Here is a 15,187-nt window from a genome sequence, read left to right as displayed (position 1 = left end):
TTTCCAGTAGTCGTGTATGATATGAGAGTTGGGCCATAAAGAAGGTTGACCATTGAAGAACTGATATTTTTGAACTGTGGTGTTGGGGAAGACTTGAGAGTCCCTTGGACAGCAAGGAGATCAAACCAGACAATTCTAAAGGAAATCAGTACTGAATATTCATTGGAAGGACTGATGCTGAAGCTGAAGCTCCAATACTTTGGCCACCTGATGCGAAGAACTGACTCATTGGAAAAGATGCTGGGAAAGATTGAAGGCAGGAGGAGAAGGGGATGACAGAGGATGAGGTGGTTGGATGGTATCACTGACACAATGGAAGTGAGTTTGAGCAAATTCTGGGAATTGGTGATGGACAGGGAAGCCTGGTGTGCTACAGTCCATCAGATCGCAAAGAGTCAGACATGACTGACAGACTGAACTGAACCAAACTCTGCATAAAAATTAAAGAAGCAGGGTGACAGTATACAGCCTTGACCTACTCCTTTCCCAATTTGGAACCAGTCCATAGTTACCTGTCCGGTTCTAACTGTTGCTTCTTGACCTGCATACAGTTTTCTCAGGAGGCAGATAAGGTGGTCTTAGATTCCCATTTCTTTGGGAAGATTCTGCAGTTTGTTGTGATCCCCACAGTCAAAGACTTTAGTGTAGTCAATGAAGCAGAAGTAGATGTTTTTCTGGAGTTCTCTTATTTTTTCTATGACCCAGTGGATGATGGATCTAAATCGAACTTGAACATCCGGAAGTTCTCTGTTCATGTATTGCTGAAGCCTGGCTTGGAGAATTTTGAGCATTACCTTGCTAGCATGTTAAATGAGAGCAATTGTACAGTAGTTCAAATGTTCTTTGGCATTGCCTTTCTTTGGGATTGGAATGAAAACAGACCTTTTCCAGTCCTGTGGCCTCTGTTGAGGTTTCCAAATTTGCCAGCATATTGAGTGCAGCATTTTCACAACATCATCATTTAGGATTTCAAATAGCTCAACTGGAACTCCATCACCTCCACTAGCTTTGTTCATAGTGATGCTTTCTAAGGTCCACTTGACTTTGCAATACAAAATGTCTGACTTTAGGTGAGTGATCACTCCATCATGGTTATCTGAGTCTTTAAGACCTTTTCTGTATAGTTCTTCTGGGTATTCTTGCCACCTCTTCTTAATATCTTCTGCTTCTGTTAGGGTTATTGTGTTTCTGTCCTTTATTTTCCCCATCTTTGCATGAAGTGTTCCCTTGGTATCTCTAATTTTCTTGAAGAGATCTCTAGTCTTTCATGTTTTAACATTTTCCTCTTTGTTTGCATTGTTCCCTTAGGAACATTTTATTATCTCTCCTTGCTATTCTTTGGAACTCTGCATTCAGATGGATGTATCTTTCTTTTCTCCTTTGCCTTTCACTTCCCTTCTTTTCTTAGCTATTTGTTAGGTCTCCAAAGACATAGCTATTTTACCTTTTCTCCTTTCTTTTTGTTGGTGATGGTTTTGATTACTGCCTCCTATACAATGTCATGAAATTCTATCCATAGTTCCTTAGGTATTCTTTGTATCAGATTTAATCCCTTGAATCTACTTGTCACTTCCACTGTATAATTGTAAGGGATTTCATTTAGATCATACTTTAATGGCCTAGTGGATTTCCCTACTTTCTTCCATTTAAGTCTCTATAACCTCTAATCTACTTTCTCTGTCTGTAGATTTCCCTGATTTAGATATTCATGTGTGTCCTGTAGTATATTTTATTTAAGACTGGTTTCTTTTACTTAAAGAACATGGATTCATTCATATTTTAGCATGTATCATACTTCATTCCTTTTTATGGCTAAATAAAATTCTACAGTATAGATAATCCAGGTATTATTTATTCATTTGTCCACTGATATATATGTAGGTTATTTCTTTTTTATTAATATTAATAATGTTGAAATGAACATTCATATACAGGTTTCATATATATGAACATTCATGTATATGTTTTAATTTCTCTTTGATATATACTAAGGGCTAGAAGTACTTATTATATTGTATTGTAACTCTTTGTTTAATAATAATTTGAGCAACTGACATCCTGGTTTCCAAAGCACCTGCACCAGTTTATCTTCCTACAAGTAGTGTATGAAGGTCTGGATTTCTCCACAGCCTCACAAAAAACTTGCTCCTTGATTTTTTTGTTTCTAGTAATTCTAGCAAGTATAAAGTAGTATCTCATTATGGTTTCAATTTGCATTCTCCTTTTGACTAATGATGTCAAGCATCTTTTCAAGTGTTTGTTGATATTATTGTTTTAACACTTAAATCAGATGATGTCATTCCTTTTCTCTGTCATCACTGTATCTCCAAGACTTAAAATGTTATCTGACACATGATAAGAGATTAATAATTAATTATTAGTTAATATATGGTCAATGAGTGAGTGATTAATAAATGCCTCCACAGCAGTATAGAGTGCTTCTTAGAAATGAGTGTTTAGAAGTACAGCTAATGAGACTATCTTGCTATGCTTTTCGAAGAACAAGTGTAAAAATTAGAGAAATTTAGGAAAAGATATTTAGATGTTGAAAGATTGTTCTAAAGACCAAATGAGAATTTAGTAACTTCCTATTCAAAATGTGGTCTGTGGACCTCCACTATTAACATCAGCTTTAAATGGTTAAAAGGCACCTGGGGCTTAAATGATACCTAGAAAATTAGACATGTTTCTACTACCTCTTTCTGAAGCTTTCTTCATCACCATTAGCTCTTATTAGGTAGTATTACTACCACATATATGTTGGTCATCCACACTCAATGTAGCATGGCTATAATCCTCATCAAGATGCTCACTCTTCATTTCTTGCCACCAATCAATTTCAACACAAAGACCTCTCCTAATGTTGTCAAGAACAATATCAGGTGTTATTTCTCTGATTCATACAACAGTAATCTCTGAGATCCCATCTACCTCACTCATAGAAATCCCTCAAACCCCTAGTACTCTCTGTCCTTCCAGTCTCCTTTCATGTTCTAGCTCTGAGTCAAGGGTGAACGTGAATGTGAAGTCACTCAGTTGTGTCTGTGTCTTTGTGACCCCATGGACTGTAGCCTACCAGGCTCCTCCACCCATGGGATTTTCAAGGCAAGAATACTGGAGTGGGTTGTCATTTCCTTCTCCAGGAGATCTTCCCTACCCAGGGATTGAACCTGGGTCTCCTGCATTGTAGGCAAATGCTTTACTGGCTGAAACTCCCAAACAAAGTCCTGAATGGAGAACAATTTCTGACAACTTTTGTTTCAGGCCCTCTCAGGGGGGTGACACAGTCCAGTGATATTTCCTTAGATTCAGTGAGCCCAGAACTCAGACTATAAGGACTGGCCATGCTTTTGTCTGCTTTACTTTGAAGAACAAGAACAAGTTAAATACTAATAGAAATGATGAAAAACACTGTCAGTTAATCTAAGAAATTATCCTGCCATCCTATAAATACTGATACTTAGCAACTGCATAGCCCTTACTGTATCCCAGCTGTGTTCTGGATGTTTTATTATCACACCCATTTTCAGAAAAGAAAATACATGTAGAGAGATTAAGCAATTTGTGAAACATTACTCAGCTAAAAAGTGGTAGATCCAGGATTAGAGCTGAATCTTGTTCCAGATTCTGAAATTTTAACTACAAATCTATGCTACATTGTCTCTCTATTCTTGAGAACTTACTATGTGCCTTATGTGCCAAGTAATACATTATAAACTTTTCAAAATTCAATGCATTTAATCTCAAATTGCAATAATGAAACAGACATTGATCTACTAATCTAAGTATCTGTAAAACCAAAGTTTAAAAATGCTGTCTAAAGTCAAACACTAGTAAGTAGAGGAGTTATGATTTTAAAGTTTATTTGATTAACAGCAAAATCCACTGATTTGATGAAACATTCTTTCCTTCTTTCTTTTTCCTGGAACAGTTTTTCCATATTGTTACTTCTATATATTTTTTCATTACCTACCCATCTGATATAATCTCTTTCTATTTAAACCTAGGATGGTCAATTTTGTGTGTTAACTTGGCTAGGCCAAAGTACCTACTCATTTGCACAAAACTTGTCTTGATGTTGCTGTGAAGATATTTTTCAGATGGGATTATCATTTAGATCAGTAGACTTTGAGTAAAGCAGATTATCTCCCCTTTAAAGTGGAAGTATCCATCCAATTAATTGAAGGTCTTAAGAGAAAAACGATTTTTTTTTGCTTCCCTGGCGACTCACATGGTAAAGCTTCTGCCTGCAATGCAGGAGACCCAGGTTTGATCCCTGGGTTGGGAAGATCCCATGGAGAAGAAAATGGTAACCCACTCCAGTATTCTTGCCTTGAAAATCCCACTGTCGGAGGAGCTAGATAGGTTACAATCCATTGGGTCACAAAGACTCGGACCCACCTAAGCGACTTCACTTTGAAACAAAAAAACAATCTTGCCAGGAGAAAATCTACTGGCATACCCTGAACATTTTGGACTTGGCATACCCTGAACATTATGGGCAATGTCTCTAATCATGTCAGTCAGTTTTAAAGAACTTCTCTCAGATAGATACATAAATGCATAGATAATCCCTATTTTCTTTAAATCCACATAGAATACTGTGACAACACATTCTATTCTATCATACAAGTACTTGTTTACTATTATTTTTTGCGGGAGACTGCCCGTAATGGGTTAAGTCTTGGGAGCTGCTTGGCGTGTTTGCTAAGCCCTAAGGCCTGTTCCTTAAGCGCCCTGTCCCGCCTCTCCTAAGAATGTTATCGTAACCTCATAGCTCCCGAAGGTCTAGCAGCAGCTGCACTTCAAGGACAAGTACTCCTTAAACAATGTTGGGTTTGGAGATTGTCTTGTAAATATTAGCCCTCTGATATGTGCCAGGAGTCACGTATATTTTCTTATAAAAACTCTCCTCAATAAACGAAGTCATCAGCCGTTTTGGTCTGATCCTCTCAACCCCATCTTTCTGTCTCAGTCTCCTTTTTTTTTCTCAGCGATCGAGCTCCGTTTCTCGTGACTCCCGGGTGGGAAAAAACCTTGCAGTGCTGGCCGCGGCAGGTGGCGCCCAACGTGGGGCCCGAAAACGACAGCTCTTCGTCACTACTCATTATATGAACGAGTGAGTAATTGCACGGTGTCAGTGCTAATTAATAAGAAGTGGAGTAGTAAGGATTATTGTTGAGAGTATAAATCATGGGGCAGACGCACAGTCGTCAATTGTTTGTACATATGTTATTTGTTATGTTAAAACATAGAGGTATTACTGTTTCTAAGCCAAAATTAACTAATTTTCTTTCTTTTATTGAAGAAGTTTGTCCTTGGTTTCCTAGGGAGGGGACCGTTAATCTAGAGACATGAAAAAAGGTAGGAGAACAAATTAAAACGCACTATACTTTGCATGGTCCAGATAAAGTGCCTATAGAGACCTTGTCCCTCTGGACTTTAATACGAGATTGCTTAGATTTTGACAATGAAGAGTTAAAACGGTTAGCTAAATTGCTCAAAGAGGAAGATAAAACAGAAAATGAGCCAGAATATGCTGTTCCGAAGGGGCTAGAGGGTAAACCGCAACCACTTAAATTTCCCCAGTCCCTTGATGTAAATGACGTTCTTTCCTCTGAAGACGCGGATGAATTAGAAGAGGAAGCCGCTAAATACCACCATGAGGAGTGGGAGTTTTTAGCTCAAGAGGAAAAACACAAGGCTTCTGACGATGACCTGATGGAATGTGTCAGAAAACTTGCTAAATTGTTGTGCAGTTCAGACCATAAGTTTAATCTTTCTGCTCCTGTTCCTCCTCTCCCTGCCGCTTATGTTCCTTCTGTTGTTGCCGGATTGGATCCCCCGCCTGGACCAGTGGTTCCTTCATCATCTCAGGACACCATTTCTCCTTTACAAAAAGCTCTGCGACAGGCTCAGCGATTGGGTGAGACGGTATCTGATTTTGCTTTAGCTTTTCCTGTGTTTGAACAAAACAACCAACGATTTTATAAGGCCTTGCCTTTTAAACAGTTAAAAGAATTGAAAGTTGCTTGTTCTCAATATGGTCCCACTGCCCCTTTTACTATGGCAATGATTGAAAATTTGGGAACTCAAAATTTGCCTCCTAATGACTGGAAGCAAATAGCCAGAGCATGTCTTTCAGGTGGAGATTACTTATTATGGAAATCAGAATATGTTGAACAGTGTGGCCGTATTGCAGACGTAAATCGGCAACAAGGCATTCAAACTTCTTATGAAATGTTGGTAGGGGATGGCGCTTATCAAGCTACTAATGCACAACTAAATTTTTTACCAGGTGCTTATGCACAAATATCTAATGCAGCACGACAGGCATGGAAAAAACTTCCTAGTTCTAGTACCCGGACTGAGGATTTGTCTAAAATTAGACAGGGGCCTGATGAGCCCTACCAAGATTTTGTGGCCAGACTGTTAGATGCCATTGGTAAAATTATGTCTGATGAATATGCTGGTATTATTCTTGCCAAACAGCTGGCTTTTGAAAATGCCAATTCAGCATGTCAAGCTGCCTTGCGACCTTATCGCAAGAAGAGAGATTTATCTGATTTTATTCGAATTTGTGCAGATATCGGTCCTTCATATATGCAGGGCATAGCTATGGCTGCCGCCCTGCAGGGAAAAAGCATAAAAGAGGTCTTATTTCAACAACAAGCTAGAAACAAAAGAGGTACTCAGAGGGTTAACAATTCAGGCTGTTTTGTTTGTGGCCAACCTGGACATCGCGCTGTCGTATGCCCACAAAAATATCAAGCAACTACTAATACCCCCAACCTTTGCCCTCGTTGTAAAAAGGGTAAACATTGGGCTAAAGATTGTCGTTCTAAAACAGATATACAAGGCAATCCTTTACCTCCAATTTCGGGAAACTGGGTGAGGGGCAGCCCCAGGCCCCGAAACAATGTTATGGGGCAACAGTGCAAGTCCCAAGCGAACAATCGCCGATTTGCACCGAGCCACAAAAGGCAGTGCCGGACTGGACCTCAGTTCCACCTCCTACACAGTATTAACTCCTGAAATGGGAGTTCAGACTTTAGGCACTGGAATATTTGGACCTTTGCCCTCAGGTACAGCGGGTCTTGTTCTTGGACGTAGTAGTGTGTCTTTAAAAAGATTAGTTGTTTTTCCTGGAGTTATTGATTCTGATTACACAGGAGAGATAAAAATTTTGACATCGGCTCCTAATAAAATTATAGCTGTAACTGCTGGACAACGTATAGCACAGTTGTTGCTCATACCCATTATACAAAGGGGAAAAGCAATTAACAAAGATAGGACTGACAAAGGTTTTGGCTCCTCTGATGCTTACTGGATTCAAAATGTCACGGAACAACGACCTGAACTATGTCTAAAAATTAATGGGAAAAAATTTCGGGGTGTTCTTGATACAGGAGCTGATATTAGTGTTATTTCTGGATACCATTGGCCTTCTTCATGGCCCAAACATATTGCTATTTCAACTCTTCAAGGAATAGGACAGACTACTAACCCTGAGCAAAGCTCAGCCTTGTTAAGTTGGGAAGATAAAGACGGACATTCCGGAGAATTCCGGCCTTATGTTTTGCCCCATCTCCCTGTTAATTTATGGGGAAGAGATGTTCTGAGCAAAATGGGAGTATATTTATATAGTCCGTTCTCAGCAGTAACTTCCCAGTTATTAGATCAAGGTCTTCTGCTGCATCAGGGACTTGGAAAACAAAATCAGGGTGACAGTCAACCCCTTGATTTGTATCCAAAAATGGATCGAAGGGGTCTTGGGTGTTTTCCTTAGGGGCCTCTGGTTTTCCTGCGACTCATGCCGATCCTATTGTCTGGAAATCTGAGGATCCGGTCTGGGTCGATCAGTGGCCCCTCTCTCAAGAAAAACTTTTAGCTGCCCAGCAACTGGTGCAGGAACAGTTGTGGCTTGGACATATAGAGCCTTCTACTTCTGCCTGGAATTCCCCTATTTTTGTTATTAAAAAAAAATCTGGAAAATGGCGATTGTTACAAGATCTGTGTAAAGTTAATGAAACCATGATGCTTATGGGGGCATTGCAACCTGGATTGCCTTCTCCTTCTGCTATACCTGCTAATTCTTATATGATTATTATTGATTTAAAAGATTGTTTTTACACTATTCCTTTAGCAATTCAGGATTGCAAGCGATTTGCTTTTAGTGTGCCATCCACTAATTTCCAGGAGCCCATGCAGCGGTACCAATGGAAGGTCCTTCCCCAAGGAATGGCAAATAGCCCGACATTGTGTCAAAAATTTGTTGCTACTGCCCTTGCCCCTATAAGAAAAGCGTTCCCGAATTTATATCTGGTACATTATATGGATGATATCTTGTTGGCACATGTGGATAAACAACTATTGGGTGAGGCATTTGCCTCCTTGCAAAAACATTTAACTATTAATGGTTTAATTATAGCAGAAGACAAAATACAAACTTATTTTCCTTATACTTATTTAGGCTTTACATTATATCCCAAAACTTATTGCACTCAGCTGATTAAATTAAAAATTGATAAACTGCACACTTTAAATGATTTTCAAAAATTACTAGGAGATATAAATTGGATTCGACCCTATTTAAAAATACCTACCTATGTCTTACAACCTTTATTTGATATTTTAAAAGGAAATACTGACCCTACTTCTCGTAGAGATTTGAGTCCTGCTGCCAAAACAGCCTTAGAGATGATAGAGTCTGCTATTAGAGAACAACAAATTACTTATTGTGATTATACAAAACCATGGGGATTATATATTCTTGCAACTCCTCACTCTCCTACAGGGGTCCTATACCAGACTAAGCCAATGCGCTGGATTTATTTAGCATCCACTCCTGATAAAAATTTGCTACCTTATTATGAGCTTGTTGCTAAAGTAGTGGCTAAAGGCCGGGTTAAATCTATTCAATATTTTGGAAAAGAACCTCCATTGATTTGTATACCTTATACAACAGAGCAACAAAATTGGTTACTTCAGTTCTCTGATAAATGGGCCCTTGCTTTTGCCAATTTCCCTGGACAAGTTATACATCATTATCCTGCAGATAAATTATTACATTTTGCTATGCATCATCCTTTTATTTTTCCAAAAATAGTTAAAAATCAACCTATCAATAATGCCACTCTTTTGTTCACAGATGGTTCTTCCAATGGCATTGCAGCTTTAATTATTAATGACCAATCTTATTATACTCAAACTGCTTTTTCTTCTGCCCAGGTTGTCGAATTATTTGCAGTGCATCAAGCTCTACTGACAGTTTCAACTCCCTTTAATTTATTCACTGATAGTCAATACATCGTTCGGGCTTTAAATGTGTTAGAAACTGTTCCTATTATAGGTACTTCATCAGAAAAAGTGTTTACTTTATTTTCATCTATCCAGGCTACTATACAAGCTCGGCAACATCCTTGTTATTTTGGGCATGTCCGAGCTCATTCTTCATTGCCAGGGCCGATATTTCATGGTAATCATGTTGCTGATTCTTTAACTAAGCAACTCTTCTATCAATCTGCTGTTGGTGCTGCTCAAGCCTCTCATGCTTTGCACCATCAAAACAGTCATTCTCTGCGTTTACAATTCAAAATATCCCGTGAAGCAGCTCGACAGATTGTTAAAAACTGCCCTACATGTCCTCAATTTTTTGTCCTACCCCAATATGGCATTAATCCACGTGGCCTTCGCCCTAATCATATTTGGCAAACAGATGTCACCCATGTCTCTCATTTCGGCCGTCTTAAATATGTTCATGTCTCTATTGACACTTTCTCTCACTTTCTTATGGCCTCCCTTCACACTGGAAAAGCTACTCGACATTGTATACAACATATGCTTTCTTGTTTTTCTATCTTAAGAATTCCTCAAGTTATTAAGACTGACAATGGCCCTGGCTATGTCAGTCGATCTTTCCAACGCTTCTGTGCTTCCTTTCACATTCAGCATAAAACTGGAATACCCTACAACCCGCAAGGACAAGGCATTGTAGAGCGAGCTCATCAACGGCTGAAACATCAACTTTTAAAACAAAAAAGGGGGAATGAGCTATATGCTCCTTCACCACAAAATGCTTTACACCATGCTTTATTTGTTTTAAATTTTTTAACTTTAGATTCACAGGGGCTTTCTGCCGCGCAACGACTATGGGGAGACCATCACCTGAAGAAGAAACCTCTCGTAAAATGGAAGGATCCCCTCACTGGACGATGGTCTGGACCAGATCCGGTACTGATTTGGGGGCGGGGTCATGTTTGTGTTTTCCCACAGGATGCCGAAGCGCCGCGCTGGATCCCGGAAAGGTTGGTACGCACGACGGAGGAGGTCCCTTGTGTACCAAATGCGACGGATGTCCCTCAATGATGACGTGGAAAATTTGCCTACTTCGCAGCAGATCCATGCATTGATGCAGCGAGCTTGGAATGAAGTCCATACCCTGCCGCCGGTGACCCCTACAAACATGTTAATCATGCTGCTCATGATATTACAACAAATACAACAAGGGACTGCCTTAACATACTGGGCTTATGTCCCAGATCCACCATTAATTCAACCTCTGGGATGAAATGAGGAAGTGCTTCCTGTGTATGTTAATGATACGTTCCTCCTGGGTGGAATGTCCAACACTCATATTCAATCCCAACAAGCTAACATCTCCTTTTTTGGACTCACCGCACAATATCCCATGTGTTTTTCCTACAAGCTAAATCAACCTTTCTGCATAACTGTATCTGCTTTCACCTCTTACCCGCAGGTGACGATTCCAGGTATCACACATGAAGCAGGCCGTATAACACAGCATGCAGGAACTGGACCTTTACATATACTGTTCTGTGACCGTAACATCAGCATAAGCATAGGCATTGATGTTCCTTGGACACTCTGCCGAGGAAGAAGCGCAACTGTCTACGACATCAATAATGCTGGCACAACGTTCTTGTGGGACTGGGCACCAGGGGGAACCCCAGAATTCCCAGAATATAGGGGACAACATCCTCCCATCCTGGCGATAGGATCCCATAAGATCTATCAAACAGAACTGTGGAAATTACTGGCTGCCTTTGACTATGGTTATGGATTGTATATTCAGCCTAATATTAGCGGGTCTAAATATGGAAATATAGGTACCACTGGACATCGGTACCCCCAGGCTTGTGTACCTTTTCCTTTTATGCTATTAACAGGATCTATATATATTAATCAAACTCATAATGTCTATCACATAAATTGTTCAGACTGTTGGTTGACAAATTGTATAAGAGGAGTCTCCATGGGAAAACAGGTCTTAGTAGTAAAACAACCTGCCTTTATTATGACACCTGTAAAAATTGCTGAAACTTGGTACGAGGAATCTGCTTTAAAATTGCTACAACGCATTAATTCGGCACTCAGCCGTCCAAAAAGGGGGATTGATTTTATAATCCTTGGGATGGTTTCTCTCATTACCCTTATTGCTACAGCTGTAACTGCTTCGATTGCTTTAACTCAATCAGTACAAGACGCTACTATTGTAGATTCTCTAGCTTTTAATGTTACTAAGGTGATGGGAACTCAAGAGGACATAGATAAAAAAATAGAAGATAGACTTGCTGCTTTATATGATACTGTAAGAATTTTGGGAGAAGAAATTCAAAGCCTTAATTTTAGAATGAAAATTCAATGTCACGCTAATTATAAGTGGATTTGCGTTACCAAAAAGCTTTATAACAACTCTGATTTTCCTTGGGATAAAATTAAGAAACACCTCCAAGGTATTTGGTTCAACTCCAATATTTCCCTTGATTTGTTACAATTACATCATGAGATTTTGGAAATTGAATATGCCCCTAAAGCCTCTTTAGATACAGCAAAGGAGGCTGAAGACTTTATAAGCAACTTGTTTTCAAACTTTCCCAGCCTCCATTCTTTACAACAAAGCATGATTGCAATTGGCGTGATTATAACTGCGGTGCTTGTCTTGATGTGTTTAGCTCCCTGCGTAGCCCGTATCATTGTAAAAGAATTCTTATCCATGCGAGTGATGATACATAGAAATATGTTACATCACAAACATCTAATGGAGCTTTTAAAAAAATATATAGAAGGGGGAGATGCGGGGGACTGCCCATGATAGGGTTAAGTCCTGGGAGCTGCCTGGCTGATTGCCTCGCCTAAGGCTTTGTTCCTTAGCTCTCTGTCCCGCCCCTCCTTAAAATAAATAAATAAATAAATAAATAAATAAAGAAGGGGGAGCTGCGGGAGACTGCCCTTAATGGGTTAAGTCTTGGGAGCTGCTTGGCGTGTTTGCTAAGCCCTAAGGCCTGTTCCTTAAGCGCCCTGTCCCGCCTCTCCTAAGAATGTTATCGTAACCTCATAGCTCCCGAAGGTCTAGCAGCAGCTGCACTTCAAGGACAAGTACTCCTTAAACAATGTTGGGTTTGGAGATTGTCTTGTAAATATTAGCCCTCTGATATGTGCCAGGAGTCACGTATATTTTCTTATAAAAACTCTCCTCAATAAACGAAGTCATCAGCCGTTTTGGTCTGATCCTCTCAACCCCATCTTTCTGTCTCAGTCTCCTTTTTTTTCTCAGCGATCGAGCTCCGTTTCTCGTGACTCCCGGGTGGGAAAAAACCTTGCAGTGCTGGCCGCGGCAATTTTTATATACATTCTTTAGATTGTTAATAACAGAAGTACAGTATCTACTTTAATTGGTTTGAAGCACATACCATGATTCACCTGCTACATAGTAAGTGCTCCATGCATGTGTTTTTAATAAGAAAAGGAGGATGACAGAGTCAGTTGTATGTAAAATCCCACCAGCACTTTAAAGACCTCTCTTCTCAATTTCTTCACCCCTTTCCTCTCTCTAATAAAAACTTATGTTTAATATAATATGGGGAAAATTCAATAATCAGCTCAGCAACTATAAACCATTTTGAGGAAAGCTATTCACCACAGAAATTAAAGATTATATCAATAACAATTATTTTACTTTTGCCATTAAAATGTAGATATTAATAGATGATTATATTAATGGAGTTGGATTTTTCACTATTGAGAATATTTGATAGGCTGTGAGATTTTAATATGTCTCAACATAAAAAGGAATTTCACATCAATCTACAGTAAGACAAGACACTTAATTTAATTCATAGTGGATCTGAATATAAATGTCTATCATTGTATCATATGGTGTTAATTCACAACTCTTCTCATTTTCTGTACATTTCATTGGGATCTTTTATGCATCTAAAGGCTAATATTTTCTAAATGATGATTTTTCTATCATATTCAGTAGCATTTTAAGAAATATAATTGCATTGGCTTCAATTTCCATTGGGTTGACGAGTTTTAAAAAATATACAATTAAAAAAAATATTTTCTGTGTGGCCCATGTCTGATCTTTCTCAGCTGCCTCTGCCCCTGTGAATTAGTTCTTGCACATCATAGCAACATAGAGCAACTCCTTGCATTAAAATATATTTCATATTTTGGCACATAAAATTGAACATTTTTCTAGGTTCCGTATCAAGCAATTTGTCCTACTCACCTTACTTTCCTGTAGTTTATGGATGTTTAATAGCTCATTTACCTAAAAATGACTTCTGCTCTCTAAACATTTCTTTAGTATGCTCAGAATTAAGGTTCAGCAAAAGTTAAGCTGCCTTTTGTATCCTCACATAGTATATTCCTGGAAGAGTTAATTCTTTTCACATAGGAAACATTTCTGTTCAACAGGAATCCTAAAAAAAATTTATTCTTCCACTGCTTTCACTTTTCCCCCATCTATTGCCATAAAGTAATGGGACCAGATGCCATGAACTAAATTTTTTGAATTTTAAATTTTAAGCTGGCTTTTTCACTCTCTTCTTTCACCTTCTTTAAGAGACTCTTTACATCCTCTTCAAATTCTGACAGTAGGGTAGTGTTATCTGCATATCTGAGGTTATTGATATTTCTCCTGACAATATTGATTCCAGCTTGTGATTCATCCAGCCTGGGATTTTGCGTGATGTACTCTACATACAAATCAAATAAGCAGGCTGACAATATATAGCCTTGATGTATGCCTTTCCCAATTTGGAACCAGTCCATTTTTCCATGTCTGGTTCTCAATGTTGCTTCTTGTCCTGCATATGGGTTTCTCAGGAAATAGGTAAGGTAGTCTGGTATGTCCATCTTTTTAATAATTTCCACAGTTTGTTGTGATCCACAAAGTAAAAAACTTCAGGGCAGTAAATGAAAAAGAAGTAGATGATTTTCTGAAATTCTTGTGCTTTCTTTATAATCCAAGGGATGTTGGCAATTTGATCTCTGGCTCCTCTGCCTTTTTTAAATACAGCTGTTACATCTGGAACTTCTCAGTTCATGTACTGTTGAAGCTTATCTTAAAGGATTTTGAGTATGATTTTATTGGCATGTGAAATGAGCAAAATTGTGCAGTAGTTTGAGCATTCTTTGGCATCGCCCTTCTTTGATTTTGGATTGAAAACTGACCTTTTCCAGTCCTGTGACCACTGCTGAGTTTTCCAAATTTGCTGGCATATTGAGAGCAGTACTTTAACAGCATCATCTTTTAGGATTTGAAAATGCTTAGCTTGAATTCCATCACTTCCACTAGTTTTGTTTGCAGCACTGCTTTCTAAGGCTCACTTGACTTCACACTCCAGGATGTCTGGCTCTAGGTGAGTGAGCACACCATTGTGTTTATCTAGGTCATTAAGACCATTGTGTACAGTTCTTCTAGGTGTTCCTACCACCTCACAATATCTTCTTCTTTTGTTAGTTCCTTACTGTTTCTGGCCTTTATTGTGCCCATCTTTGACTGAAATATTCCCTTGGTGTCTCTAATTTTCTTGAAGATATCTCTACTCTTTCCTATTCCATTGTTTTCCTCTACTTTTTTGCACTGATAATTGAGGAAGGCTTTCTTATTTCTCCTTGCTATTATTTGGAACTCTACATTCAGATGGATATATCTTTCCTTTTCTCCTCTGTCTTTTGCTTCTCTTCTTTTCTTAGCTACTTGTAAGGCCTCCTCAGACAGCCATTCTGCCTTCTTGCCTTTCTTTTACTTGAGGATAATTTTTGTTATCGCTTCTTGATCAATGTTACAAACATCCGTCAAGAGTTTTCAGGCACTCTATCAGATCTAATTCCTTGAATCTAATTTACCATGTCTACTTTAAAATTATCAGGG

The 15,187-nt window shown here is 38.9% G+C and overlaps 1 long non-coding RNA gene across 1 annotated transcript; it reads left to right on the top strand.

Annotated features, from left to right (window-relative positions):
- Nucleotides 1-1,136: 1,136 nt before the first annotated feature.
- On the top strand, nt 1,137-14,858 carry LOC120876178. Its single transcript, XR_005724122.1, has 3 exons — nt 1,137-1,170; nt 4,362-4,365; nt 14,774-14,858. It is a non-coding gene; the product is annotated as an uncharacterized LOC120876178 (long non-coding RNA).
- Nucleotides 14,859-15,187: the final 329 nt, after the last annotated feature.

This window comes from Oryx dammah, unplaced genomic scaffold, assembly GCF_014754425.2.
Source record: "Oryx dammah isolate SB20612 unplaced genomic scaffold, SCBI_Odam_1.1 HiC_scaffold_17, whole genome shotgun sequence".
Classification (NCBI taxonomy): Eukaryota; Metazoa; Chordata; class Mammalia; order Artiodactyla; family Bovidae; genus Oryx; species Oryx dammah.
This window is presented reverse-complemented; position numbering and strand designations above follow the sequence as displayed.